The following is a 13,002-nucleotide window of genomic DNA, read 5'->3' as shown; positions in this document are numbered from 1 at the left end:
AACAAAAGCCCTGAAAGGGAATGACCTTAGCATGTTCAAGGAATAGTAAGAAGTCCAAGATGGCAAGAGATGCTGACATGATGGAGAGACTTGCAGGAGATGAATTGGGGAGGGAGCAGGGAGAATCACAGAGTCTTATATAATATGGTAAGGAGTTTGGATTTTATTCTTAATGTAATAGGAAGTTATTGACAGGTTTTGAGCAGGAAAATTCTATGATCTTTTTTTACATTACAAAAGATCTATCTACAAAAATACATTTGCTTGTTTCTCTCCCCTTCTCCTGTGTGTCTTTTTCACTGTCTCTGGGCTTAACTAGGTGTTCATGAGGACATAAGTTAGGCAGGCCCAGCTTGCAAGCTCAGGGAAATAACATACTTAGGCCATAGTTCATAGACTCTTCCTAAGTGCCTGAGAAAGATTATTTAGAATTCATTCTTTTTTTTTTTAAATTTTTTGTTTATTGCAGTAACATTGGTTTATAACATTGTAAAAATTTCAGGTGTACATCATTGTACTTCTATTTCTGCATAGATTACATCATGTTCACCATCAAAATACTAATTACAACCCATCACCACACACATGTACCGAATTATCCCTTTCACCCTCCTCCCTCTCCCCTTCCCCTCTGGTAACCACCAATCCAATCTCTGTCCCTATGTGTTTGTTTATTGTTGTTATTATCGACTACTTAAGAAGGAAATCATGCGGTATTTGACCTTCTCCCTCTGACTTATTTCACTTTGCATTATACCCTCAATGTCCATCCATGATGTCACAAACGGCTGGATTTCGTCGTTTCTTATGGCTGAGTAGTATTCCATTGTGTATATATACCACAGCTTCTTTATCCATTCGTCCCTTGATGGGCACTTAGGTTGCTTCCAAGTCTTGGCTATTGTGAATAACGCTGCAATGAACACAGGGGTGCATGTACCTTTACAAATTGGTGTTTTCAAGTTCTTTGGATAAATGCCCAACAGTGCAATAGCTGGATCATATGGTAGTTGATTTTTTGAGGAATCTCCATACTGTTTTCCATAGTGGCTGCACCAGTTTGCACTCCCACCAGCAGTGTATGAGAGTTCCCTTCTCTCCACATCCTCTCCAACACATGTTGTTTCCTGTCTTGTTAATTATAGCCATTCTGACGGGCGTCAGGTGATATCTCATTGTAGTTTTGATTTGCATTTCCCTGATAGTTAATGATTTTGAACATCTTTTCATGCGTCTGTTGGCCATCTGTATATCTTCTTTGGAGAAATGTCTGTTCAGGTCCTTTGCCCATTTTTTAATTGGGTTGGTAGTTTTTTTGTTGGTAAGATGCATGAGTTCTTTATATATTTTGGAGATTAAGCCCTTATCAGAAGTATGGTTTGCAAATATCTTCTCCCAATTGTTAGGTTGTCTTTTCGTTTTGTTGATGGTTTCCTTTGCTGTGCAGAAGCTTTTTAGTTTGATGTAGTCCCATTTGTTTATTTTTTCTATTGTTTCTCTTGCCCGGTCAGACGTGGTGTTTGAGAAGATGTTGCTAAGACTGATGTCGAAGAGCGTACTGTCTATGTTTTCTTCTAGAAGTTTCACAGTTTCAGGTCTTACATTCAAGTCTTTAATCCATTTGGAGTTAATTTTTGTGTATGGTGTAAGGTAAGGGTCTACTTTCATTTTTTTGCATATGGCTATCCAGTTTTCCCAACACCATTTGTTGAAGAGACTTTCTTTTCCCCATTGTATGTTCTTGGCTCCTTTGTCAAAGATTAGCTGTCCATAGATGTGTGGGTTTATTTCTGGGCTTTTGATTCTATTCCATTGATCTGTGTGTCTGTTTTTGTGCCAGTACCATGCTGTTTTGGTTACTACAGCTTTGTAGTATATTTTGAAATCAGGGAGTGTGATACCTCCAGCTTTGTTCTTTTTTCTCAGGATTCCTTTAGCTATTCGGGGTCTTTTGTTGTTCCATATAAATTTTAGGATTCTTTGTTCTATTTCTGTGAAAAATGTTGTTGGAACTTTGATAGGGATTGCATTGAATCTATAGATGGCTTTAGGAAGTATGGACATCTTAACTATGTTAATTCTTCCAATCCAAGAGCACGGAATATCTTTCCATTTCTTTGTGTCTTCTTCAATTTCTTTCAGAAACGTTTTATAGTTTTCAGTGTACAGATCTTTCACCTCTTTGGTTAAGTTTATTCCTAGGTATTTTATTCTTTTTGTTGCAATTGTAAATGGGATGGTATTCTTAATTTCTCTTTCTGCTACTTCGTTGTTAGTGTACAGAAATGCAACTGATTTTTGTATGTTGATTTTGTATCCTGCAACTTTACCATATTCGTTTATTACTTCTAAAAGTTTTCTGGTGGATTCTTTGGGGTTTTCTATATATAAAATCATGTCATCTGCAAATAGTGACAGTTTCACTTCTTCCTTTCCAATTTGGATCCCTTTTATTTCTTTCTCTTGCCTGATTGCTCTGGCTAGGACTTCCAGTACTATGTTAAATAGGAGTGGTGACAGTGGGCATCCTTGTCTGGTTCCTGTTCTTAGAGGGATGGCTTTCAGTTTTTCACCATTGAGGATGATATTAGCTGTGGGTTTCTCATATATGGTCTTTATTATGTTGAGGTACTTTCCTTCTATACCCATTTTATTCAGAGTTTTTATCATAAATGGATGCTGTATCTTGTCAAATGCTTTCTCTGCATCTATTGAGATGATCATGTGACTTTTATTCTTCATTTTATTAATGTGGTGTATTACGTTGATTGATTTGCGAATGTTAAACCATCCCTGCATCCCTGGAATAAATCCCACTTGATCATGGTGTATAATCTTTTTAACGTATTGTTGTATGCGATTTGCTAGTATTTTATTGAGGATTTTTGCATCGATGTTCATCAGTGATATTGGCCTGTAATTTTCTTTTTTTTGTGTTGTCCTTGTCTGGTTTTGGTATCAGGGTAATGTCAGCTTCGTAGAATGAGTTAGGGAGCTTCCCCCACTCCTCAATTTTTTGGAAGAGTTTGAGAAGGATAGGTATTAAGTCTTCTTTGAATGTTTGGTAGAATTCACCAGGGAAGCCGTCTGGTCCTGGACTTTTATTTTTGGGGAGGTTTGTGATTACTGTTTCGATCTCCTTACTGGTGATTGGTCTATTCAAATTCTCTACTTCTTCTTGATCCAGTTTTGGAAGGTTGTATGATTCTAAGAATTTATCCATTTCTTCCAGATTGTCGAATTGGTTGGCATATAGCTTTTCATAGTATTCTCTTATAATCTTTTGTATTTCTGAGGTGTCTGTTGTAACCTCTCCTCTTTCATTTCTGATTTTACTTATTTGTGCCTTCTCTCTTTTTTTCTTGGTGAGTCTAGCTAAAGGTTTGTCAATTTTGTTGATCTTTTCAAAGAACCAGCTCTTGGTTTTATTAATTTTTTCTATTGTTTTTTTGGTCTCTATTTCATTTATTTCTGCTCTGATTTTTATTATTTCCCTTCTTCTACTGATTTTGGGCTTTGTTTGTTCTTCTTTTTCCAGTTCCTTCAGGTGCATTGTTAGATTGTTTATTTGAGATTTTTCTTGTTTGTTGAGATAGGCCTGTATCGCTATAAACTTCCCTCTTAGAACTGCTTTTGCTGTATCCCATAAATTCTGGCATGTCGTATTTTCATTTTCATTTGTCTCCAGGTATTTTTTGATTTCTTCTTTGATTTCTTCATTAACCCAGTCGTTGTTCAGTAGCATTTTGTTTAATCTCCACATATTTGTGGCTTTTCTGATTTTCTTCCTATAGTTGATTTCTAGTTTCATACCGTTGTGGTCAGAAAAGATGCTTGGTATTATTTCAATCTTCTTAAATTTATGGAGACTTGTTTTGTGGCCTAATATGTGATCAATCCTGGAGAATGTTCCATGTGCCTTTGAAAAGAACGTGTATTCTTCGGTTTTTGGATGGAATGCTCTGTATATATCTACTAGGTCCATCTGTTGTAGTGTGTTGTTTAAGGCCAATGTTTCCTTATTGATCTTCTGTTTGGATGATCTATCCGTTGGTGTAAGTGGAGTGTTAAAGTCCCCTACTATTATTGTGTTACTGTCTATTTCTGTTTCTATGTCTGTTAATAATTGCTTTATATATTTAGGTGCACCTACATTGGGTGCGTAGATATTTACAAGTGTTATATCCTCTTGTTGGATTGTTCCCTTGATCATTATGTAATGCCCTTCTTTGTCTCTTTTTACAGTTTTTGTTTTAAAGTTCATTTTGTCTGATATGAGTACTGCTACCCCACCTTTCTTTTCATTGCCATTTGCATGGAGTATCTTTTTCCATCCCTTCACTTTCAGTTTGTGAGTATCTTTAGGTCTGAAGTGTGTCTCTTGTATGCAGCATATATATGGGTCTTGTTTTTTTATCCAGTCAGCCACCCTATGCCTTTTAATTGGAGCATTTAGTCCATTGACATTTAAAGTAGCTATTGATAAGTATGTACTTACTGCCATTTTTTAACTTTTTTTTTTCTCAGTGTTTTAGTAGTCCTTCTCTGTTCCTTTCTTCTTCTAAACAGAATTGATGGTCACTTTAGTTTGACCTCTGTCTGAAAGCTGTACTCTTTAACTCCCCTCCTCCCTCCTTTTATGTTTTTGATATCATATCTAACCTCTTTGTTGTGCATTTGTATCCATTACGTTCTAATCATGGAAATAGATAATTTTTCCTATTTGTGGTCTTTTCTTTTCCCCTTAAATCAGTCCCTGTAGCATTTCTTGTAGCACTGGTTTCTTGGTGACAAACTCCTTTAATTTTTGCTTATCTGGGAAAATTTTGATCTCTCCTTCCATTTTGAATGATAACCTTGCTGGGTAGAGTATTCTTGGCTGTAAGTTCTTTCCTTTTAGCACTTTAAATATATCGTGCCATTCTCTTCTAGCCTGTAAGGTTTCTGCAGAGAAGTCAGCTGATAGCCTTATGGGGTTTCCTTTGTACGTAACTTGACATTCTCTTGCGGCTTTTAGGATTCTCTCTTTATCTTTAATTCTGGACATTTTGATTATGATGTGTCTTGGTGTGGGCCTCTTTGGGTTTATCTTGTTTGGGGCTCTCTGTGCTTCCTGTACCTGGATGTCTGTTTCCTTCCTTAGGTTAGGGAAGTTTTCATCTATTATTTCTTGAAATAGATTCTCTGACCCCTTGTCTCGCTCTTCTCCTTCCGGGACACCTATAACACGGATGTTAGTGTGCTTGATGTTGTCCCAGAGGTCCCTTAGACTGTCCTCAGTCTTTTTAATTCTTTTCTCTTTTACCTGTTCACCTCGGGTAATTTCTTCTAGTCTTTTGTCCAGCTCACAGATCCGTTCTTCTGTATCCTCTACTCTGCTTTTGAGTCTCTCTAATGAATTTTTCATTTCCAGTATTGTATTCTTCATTTCTGATTGGTTCCTTTTTATATCTTCCATTTCTTTGTTGACATTCTCACTGAGTTCATCTATTCTTCTCCCCAGATCAGTGAGCATCCTTAACACTCTTCGTTTGAACTCTCTGTCGGGTAGGTTGCTCATTTCTGTTTCACTTAGTTCCTTTTCTGGGGTTTTGTCCTGTTCCCTTACTTGGAATGTATTCTTTTGCCTCTTCATTTTGCCTCTTTCCCTGTGCTTGTGTCTACGTATTAGGTAGGTCAGCTATGTCTCCTGCTCTTGGATAGGTGACCTTATGTAAGTGATGGCTTAGGAGGCTTCCAGTGTGCTTCCCTCAGTTCTCAATGTTCCAGGGGTGACCCCTATGTGGGCTACGTGTATCCTTCTGCTGTGGCCTGTTTGCTCTCCCTGTAGGCGCCCAGGGAGGCTGAGTTATGCTCCTGGCAAGCTGTTGTAATGCTCAGCTGCTTGTAGTTGTTGTGGGCCCTTCAGTCTCTTTATCAGGTGTGGGGATCCCCAGCATAGTTGGCTGCAAGTTCTAATACCACGTTTGTGTTGCAGTATTTCTTTTAAGTGAGTAGGCCTCCACCATGGCAGGTTGTTAGGCTCAGGGCCTTACAATTACTGTAAGCCTCTAGCCTATTAGGTCTCTTGTCAGCTCTCTGAGGATTGCAGCTGGGTGGGGCTGGCCTCAGGCACAGGAGCACCCAATTGTTTCAGGTTTTGGAAGGTGGAGCAAACCTCCTATGTGGGTCTTTGAGAAGTACAAGTCTTCTGCGGCTGAGAAGCCCTGCCGCCCACAGGTCCACACACACAGTCAACACAGTCTTGCCCCGTGTGAGCGCCCCGACCTCCCCAAGCGGACCCAGTCTCTCCACGGCGGGAGCCGCACACACTCTGCCACCGCCCCACACTCTCCACCGGCTCCTTGTGCACACCCTGCCCTGCTCAAGTCGGCTCAGTTGCCAGGCTGCAGAGAATCCAGTCACCAATCTATGCAGGCCCACAAGTTGCCTGAGGGCTTGTTGTTGGATGGGGCCAGTCTCTAGGGTGGGCTGCCTGCCCTGGCTGAGCTGGATTAAATCGGTGCTCTAGCGGGTGGGGCAGACCCTGGGCTAGCAGGCCTCAGGGAGAACTCCAATGGTGTCTGTGTCAGCACACCCACACCAGGCCACAACAATGGCCACCGCCAATGTCCCAGTCCCTGGAGAGGTCTCACCCCTCACCGAGATGCACTCAGGGCCTATTAGGTGAGTCTCTTGTCACCAAAGCACTGTACACCTTTCTTTCTGGTGATTTTAGGGTGCTTCCTGAAACGGGTGAGTTTGTGCACGGGCCCTTTAAGAGCCAGCTTTAGTTTCTTTGTGAACCGGGTTTTCTGGGGGTGCTCCCCAGTGTTTTAGTAGCAGGCACAGTCAGATATTATGCCGCTGGTCTCGATTGTGCTGGGTCCACAATATGCCCACAGCGGGGACGCTCCCCGGCTCAGGGCCCCGCGTCTCCAGGGAGGCTGCGTACCTGTGAGCTGCTCCCCTGGCCGTGAAGCTGGCGGCGTGTGAAGGCGGCATTTTTCCTCTCCGGAAGGGAGTCTCTGCCTCTTCCACCTCAGTTAGGATTGTCCGTTGTTGCAGGAGTTCCTCTCATCCAGTTTTCAGTTCTGTCTCAGGGGTAATTTTTCCACGAGTAGTTGTAAATTGGCTGTGTCCATGGGAGGAGGTGAGTTCAGAGTCTGCTTACGCCGCCATCTTGACTCCTCTCCTCTAGAATTCATTCTTATAAAATGTCTGTGATTTCTTAAGGGAAATAGAGCTGATAAGAAATTCCAAAATGCAGTCGAATCTCTGCCTGATAGATTATTCATTTCCTAATATTACTTCCCTTTTATCCCCCTCTCCTACAAAGGAGATTCATCTCAAGAAAAGCTGTAATTGTGTTTAGGCAGCCCAGAGTGAAAGGGAGCTTTGGCTTGGACCAGGGTGGTTGAAAAGCAGTCAGATTTGGAATATATTTGGAAGATAGGATCAATAGGACTTGACGATGGATAGATTGGATGTGTAGTTTAGGGAACGAGAGGAATCAAGGATAACTCCAAAGTTTTTGCCTAAACAACCGAATGAATAGCAATGCCCCTTCCTGAGATGGGAAAGATGGAGGGAGGAATGGGTTCAAGGGGAGGGAGAATCAAGAATTATTTGGACCTGTCAAGTCTGAGATGCCTGTTAGACATCCAAGAGCAGATATAAACCACTACTGCATACAGCCCCCAACCAGAATGGAAGCTCCAAAAGGACAGGGATTTTCGTGTTTTGTTTACACCGTATTCTCGAAACCTAGACGAGGCCCCGGCACACAGCAGGTGTTTAACAAGTATTTGCTGAATGAATGAACAAATAAATGAATAACTGTGAGTCTGAGACTTTTGTCATTTCAAGTCCTGGCCTGCAGCCCTTGCTGAGCAAAATGATAAAAAACAAACTGTGGCAACAAATACCATTTATTAATACCTAAAATAGTGAGAGAAAGCAGAGTCCAAGGGGCCTCTTCTCTCTATTGGAACTCAAAATCAAATGTCTGGATTGGCCTGCAACATGGAGGAAAGGTCAACAAAGAGAACGGAGGGCCAGAGCCTGAACAGAGGAGCGAACCAAACCACTTATGTTATCTTTTAATGTATAAGATCTCCCCAAAGAACAGAGGAAGCCCAAATAGTGATAGGGATTTCCTTCTTGAGGGAAGGCAAAGTGGGAAAGTGAGAAAGAAGAGGCTTCCTCAAGAATTCCCTCCCCACTCCCAACCCCCATAACCTAAGCCTAAGAACATTGATGTTTGGGGAGCCGGCCCTGTGGCATAGCGGTTAAGTGTGTGCACTCTGCTGATGGCACCCCAGTCCTGGATCCCAGGCGCACACCGACACACTGTTTGTCAAGCCATGCTGTGGAGGCGTCCCACATAAAGTAGAGGAAAATCAGCACGGATGTTAGCTCAGGGCCAGTTTTCCTCAGCAAAAAGAGGAGGATTGGCATGGATGTTAGCTCAGGGCTGATCTTCCTCACAAAAAAATAAATAAATAAAAAAGAACATTGATGTTTGAAAGCTTTTGCCAGTATTGAAATACAATATATGGCTTGGTATGAAAATGCAATGTATAGGAAGATACATATAGCTTGGTACAATTATGTATTATCCTATATCGCTGTTGCTGGCTATTACACAATGCAAAGTCTGGTGTTATTTGGAAGAACTGGAAGGAGCAAGAAAATAACAAAAGTAAGAAGGTGGGAGGAAGCTTCCTGGTTTCAGCTTTGCTGAGATGCCAATAAATTGGTGCTAGTTGCCTAGGTCTACCTTTTGTGGGTGCACTCAACTATGACACCATGTCTCCCATATCAGAGTAGAATTCTGTAACATTTACAAATATTCTTCTTTCTTGGAGAGAGGCATCTGAATTGATCACATCTATTTCCTAAATCATTCTGTCTTACAATTGGGTCTTTGATGCTTGGTCTTAAAAGCTAAGACTCTGTGACCTTGTTCTTTGGTTCCATTAAGCTAGATTAGGAGAAAGGCTCTAGGGAGACAAGAGAGTGAAACGTATCTGTGAGGTTGGGAGATGCCATGAATAGGAGCGCATATCCTCTGCTCCTTCATATGTCATCCTACCATGTTTGAAACTTTTAGAAATTTGCCCGGGTGGGCAGCTCTATTCCCAAGGTTTTTCCTGAGACCACTTTCTATCCCTTATTGTCTATCTTGTATGTTTAAAAACCTCATTTTTTTTTCCTTTCTGTTTCTCCTTTGGTCCCCATATCCCTGACACTCCAGTGCTAAACTGAACGGAAGTTCTGTGTAGAGAGACAGTTTCCACTCTCTCTTGGGAGTAGACATCCCCATATTTTTGATAGACAGATATACAAACAAATTTTATGGCCTTGAATTTCCCAGATTCCCAATGTCCTGCTCTTCTTTGTATTTCTCCATTTCTGGCAGACTTTATTAGCTCCCTATTTATGTCAGAGTGGCTATTACGGCAGCAACATTCTCCTCCTCATAAAATTCATTAGCTTTGAAAATCATTTCCATTCACTCATCTCTGAATAATGCTAGTTCTGTTCAGATTTGATGTTGGTCAACAGATGAGATGAATGAATTTATTAACCCCGGTCCCACTCTGCCCACGGATGGAAGGCAGGTTGCTAGGCAAAGCTGCCTGCCCAGTCTCCAGTTTCTAGCAGGCTTTCATTTTTGTAAGGACAACTTTCTGAAACCCCTATTTCCTGGTTCTATGGTATCTGAACCAATATAGAATGTTAAAACTACAGTTGCAGCATTCACTGAGCCAGGATGTTGAAGTCTTTGAAGTACCAAACATACTCCTCCCCCTACAGGTTCTGAAGCAATTAATAAAAACATGCAAGAATCAGGTAAGTTCAGTTATTTTGCTACAAGCTAGTTTGGAGACTATGGCTGGGGCCTGAATATAAATTTGGCTTCCTAATACATGCCCTTAGTCACTGATAAACAATAGGCCTCTCCTTGACAAAGGAAGAGCCTCCCCACATAACTTACCATATGCTGCTGGCAGGCTGTTTGAGAAACGGAGAGCTGAAAATGCTACCCTTGCTCAGAACTATATGCCACTACTTTTTCATTGCAGAAGGAAAGAAGGGTGGATACCAATACTTTCAAAGGGGTGGATGTTTCTATTTTATAAGCAGTCAGAGTAGGAGGAGAGGAAGAAAACGGTTCCACAAAGAGTTCTCCTGCCTTATACCCTCACTTACTGCTCTTTGCTCCTAATGTCACATCTTCCAAAATGCACTGTGCCACCTCTTGCACTCCATCCTTACTGCCTAGCTGTTACCTGGGGTGTGAGGTCACCATCTGGACGTGCAAAGTTGTGGAGAGAAGGGATGAGGAAGAACCATTTGTAGGTCCTACCATGGATCAACACCCAAGAGGCAGTAGAAAGGGATGATCAACCTGACTTTGGCTGAGGTAGGCCCTATGTCTGAAAAGAAGACAATCAGTGAGGAATGTGTGATGCATTCACATTATCTTCTCTCAGATGTCTCTCTTTGTTGAATTCAAGACTAGTCAGATTTTTCAGTCTAGATTTATCTCCCTTATAATTGGTAGCACTGGGTTGTTTATTAAGCTTCGGTAATTTTTGTGAGATTTTTATCTTTTTCTATACCTTCAAAAGTTGCAGTTTAGAGGCTTTAAGGTAGAGGCTCTCCTCGCCTTTTTCATGCTATCGTTTCTTCCTGTGACCTGTGGCTACTTTCTCCCGGTTCTCCTCCAACCCCCAGCCACACCTTCTCAGTGTTCTTGACGCCAGCCACTTGTGATGCTCTTCTTTTGGTGTTTGCATGGTCCAGGGCTCTGCCCTCTGTCTTAGCCTCTTTTCAGCCCACCATTTCTCCTGCTTGGTCTCATCTACTCCGATGGCTTCAACTAGAACATATACTTGAGGCTGACCCCCAAATCTGTAATTCTATCCTAAACCCCTCTCTCTTGAGCTCCAGACCCGTGTTTTAAACCATTTCCTAGACAATGTCCCCATCTGTACATCATATTCAACTGACCAAAATCGAAATTCATCATTTATCCCCCAAATGTGGTCTATCTCCTATATCCTCTAATTTGGCAAATTGCACCTCCATCCACTCAGGTAACCAAGCTAAAAATGTGACTATATCCATTATCCCGTGGACCCAGGTGGTTACTAGTCTATTAACTGTGCCTTCCTAACACCTGTCAGATATCCTTCCTTTATCCCTCTTCATTGCCACTACCTTGCTTCAGAACCTATGTCAGTTTAGGTTTTTTGGTTGCAAACAAGAGAAATGAACTCTGACTAATTTAAGCAAAAAAGATTCATTCGAAAGGATATTGAGAAAGCCCACAGAATTGACGGGAAAACTGAATAACCATACTTCGGGGGGACTAGATCTGGGACAGCTTTGGGGACCTCCATGGGTGGAGTTTAGTCTCTCTCTGGGATGCTGCATAAGGTAACTAAGCTACAATCATCTTTCATCTCTGTGCGTCTTTTGTTTTGTTTTGTTTTTTTTGTGAGGAAGATCAGCCCTGAGCTAACATCCATGCTAATCCTCCTCTTTTTGCTGAGGAAGACTGGCTCTGAGCTAACATCTATTGCCAATCTTCCTCCTTTTCTTCCCCCAAAGCCCCAGTAGATAGCTGTATGTCATAGTTGCACATCCTTCTAGTTGCTGTATGTGGGATGCGGCCTCAGCATGGCTGGAGAAGCGGTGTGTCGGTGCGTGCCCGGGATCCGAACCCGGGCCGCCAATAGCCAGCGCGCGCACTTAACCGCTAAGCCACGGGGCCGGCCCGATCTCTGTGTGTCTTTATCAAACTTTCAAATTCCTAGTAGAGAGAATCTGGTTGGCCATCTTTGAATAAGTCATCCAGGGCTAAGAGACAGGGGTGAGTGGCACAAATTTGTGACGACTACAGACCCTTATAATTTCTCAACCCTTCCTAAGAACTGCTATAGCCTTCTCAAAGACCTCTGCATCTTTCCCACAGGCGGCAGAAAACGCTGCCACCATTTTCATATTTCTAAATACATATTGCTCAATGTATCTCCTTATTCAAAATCCCTAATAGCTCTTCATTACTCATGGAGTAACCTATAAGCTTCTATCAGGGACTTCAACTCTAGGATTTGGACCTTGGCTAACTCTCAGTCTCATCTCTTGCTACCTTTCCGTTAAAGCTCGTGTTCCAGGCATCCATGCTTTGTTCTATTCTCATGTTTTTGCTCATGTTGCTCCCCATTTCTCAAATGCCCATTTTCTCTTCTCTTCACCTGGTTAACTCACACTCAGCTTTCCAGGCTCAGGTTAGGTATTAGTTCCAAATCTTTTCCCTCCCTTAAGTTCTCTTCCTCTTTGCTCTGACAGCATTCTGAACTTATGTCTAATATAGGTATTGCAAGCTGTTGCATTGAATTCTTCTTGTTTCTCTTCCTGGCTAAACTATGAGCTCCATGAGGTTGAGGACTACATCTGACTCATGTTTGGCTCCCATTACTTAGGATGGTGCCTAACATGTCATAAATGTTCAGTAAATATATAAATGTTCAGAAATAAACAAATATTGCTTTTTAATGCTTACTATACAAAGCACTATAGGGGGAACAAATATATATAAAATTCACATTTCCACTTTCAAGGAGCTTACCGCCTAGGAGGCAAACAAGACCTGCATTTAAGAAAAGTACATGTAGGGCCAGTCCCGTGGCTTAGTGGTTGGGTGCGCGCGCTCCGCTACTGGCGGCCTGGGTTCAGATCCCGGGCGCGCACCAACGCACCGCTTCTCCAGCCTTGCTGAGGCTGCGTCCCACATACAGCAACTAGAAGGATGTGCAACTATGACATACAACTATCTACTGGGCTTTGGGGGGAAAAAAGGAGGAGGATTGGCAATAGATGTTAGCTCAGAGCCAGTCTTCCTCAGCAAAAAGAGGAGGATTAGCACGGATGTTAGCTCAGGGCTGATCTTCCTCACAAAAAAAAGAAAGAAAAGTACAGGTAGTGCTACAAGATACCATGTAAATG

This window comes from Diceros bicornis, chromosome 3, assembly GCF_020826845.1.
Source record: "Diceros bicornis minor isolate mBicDic1 chromosome 3, mDicBic1.mat.cur, whole genome shotgun sequence".
NCBI classification, from domain to species: Eukaryota; Metazoa; Chordata; class Mammalia; order Perissodactyla; family Rhinocerotidae; genus Diceros; species Diceros bicornis.
Note: the sequence above shows the minus strand (reverse complement) of the source record.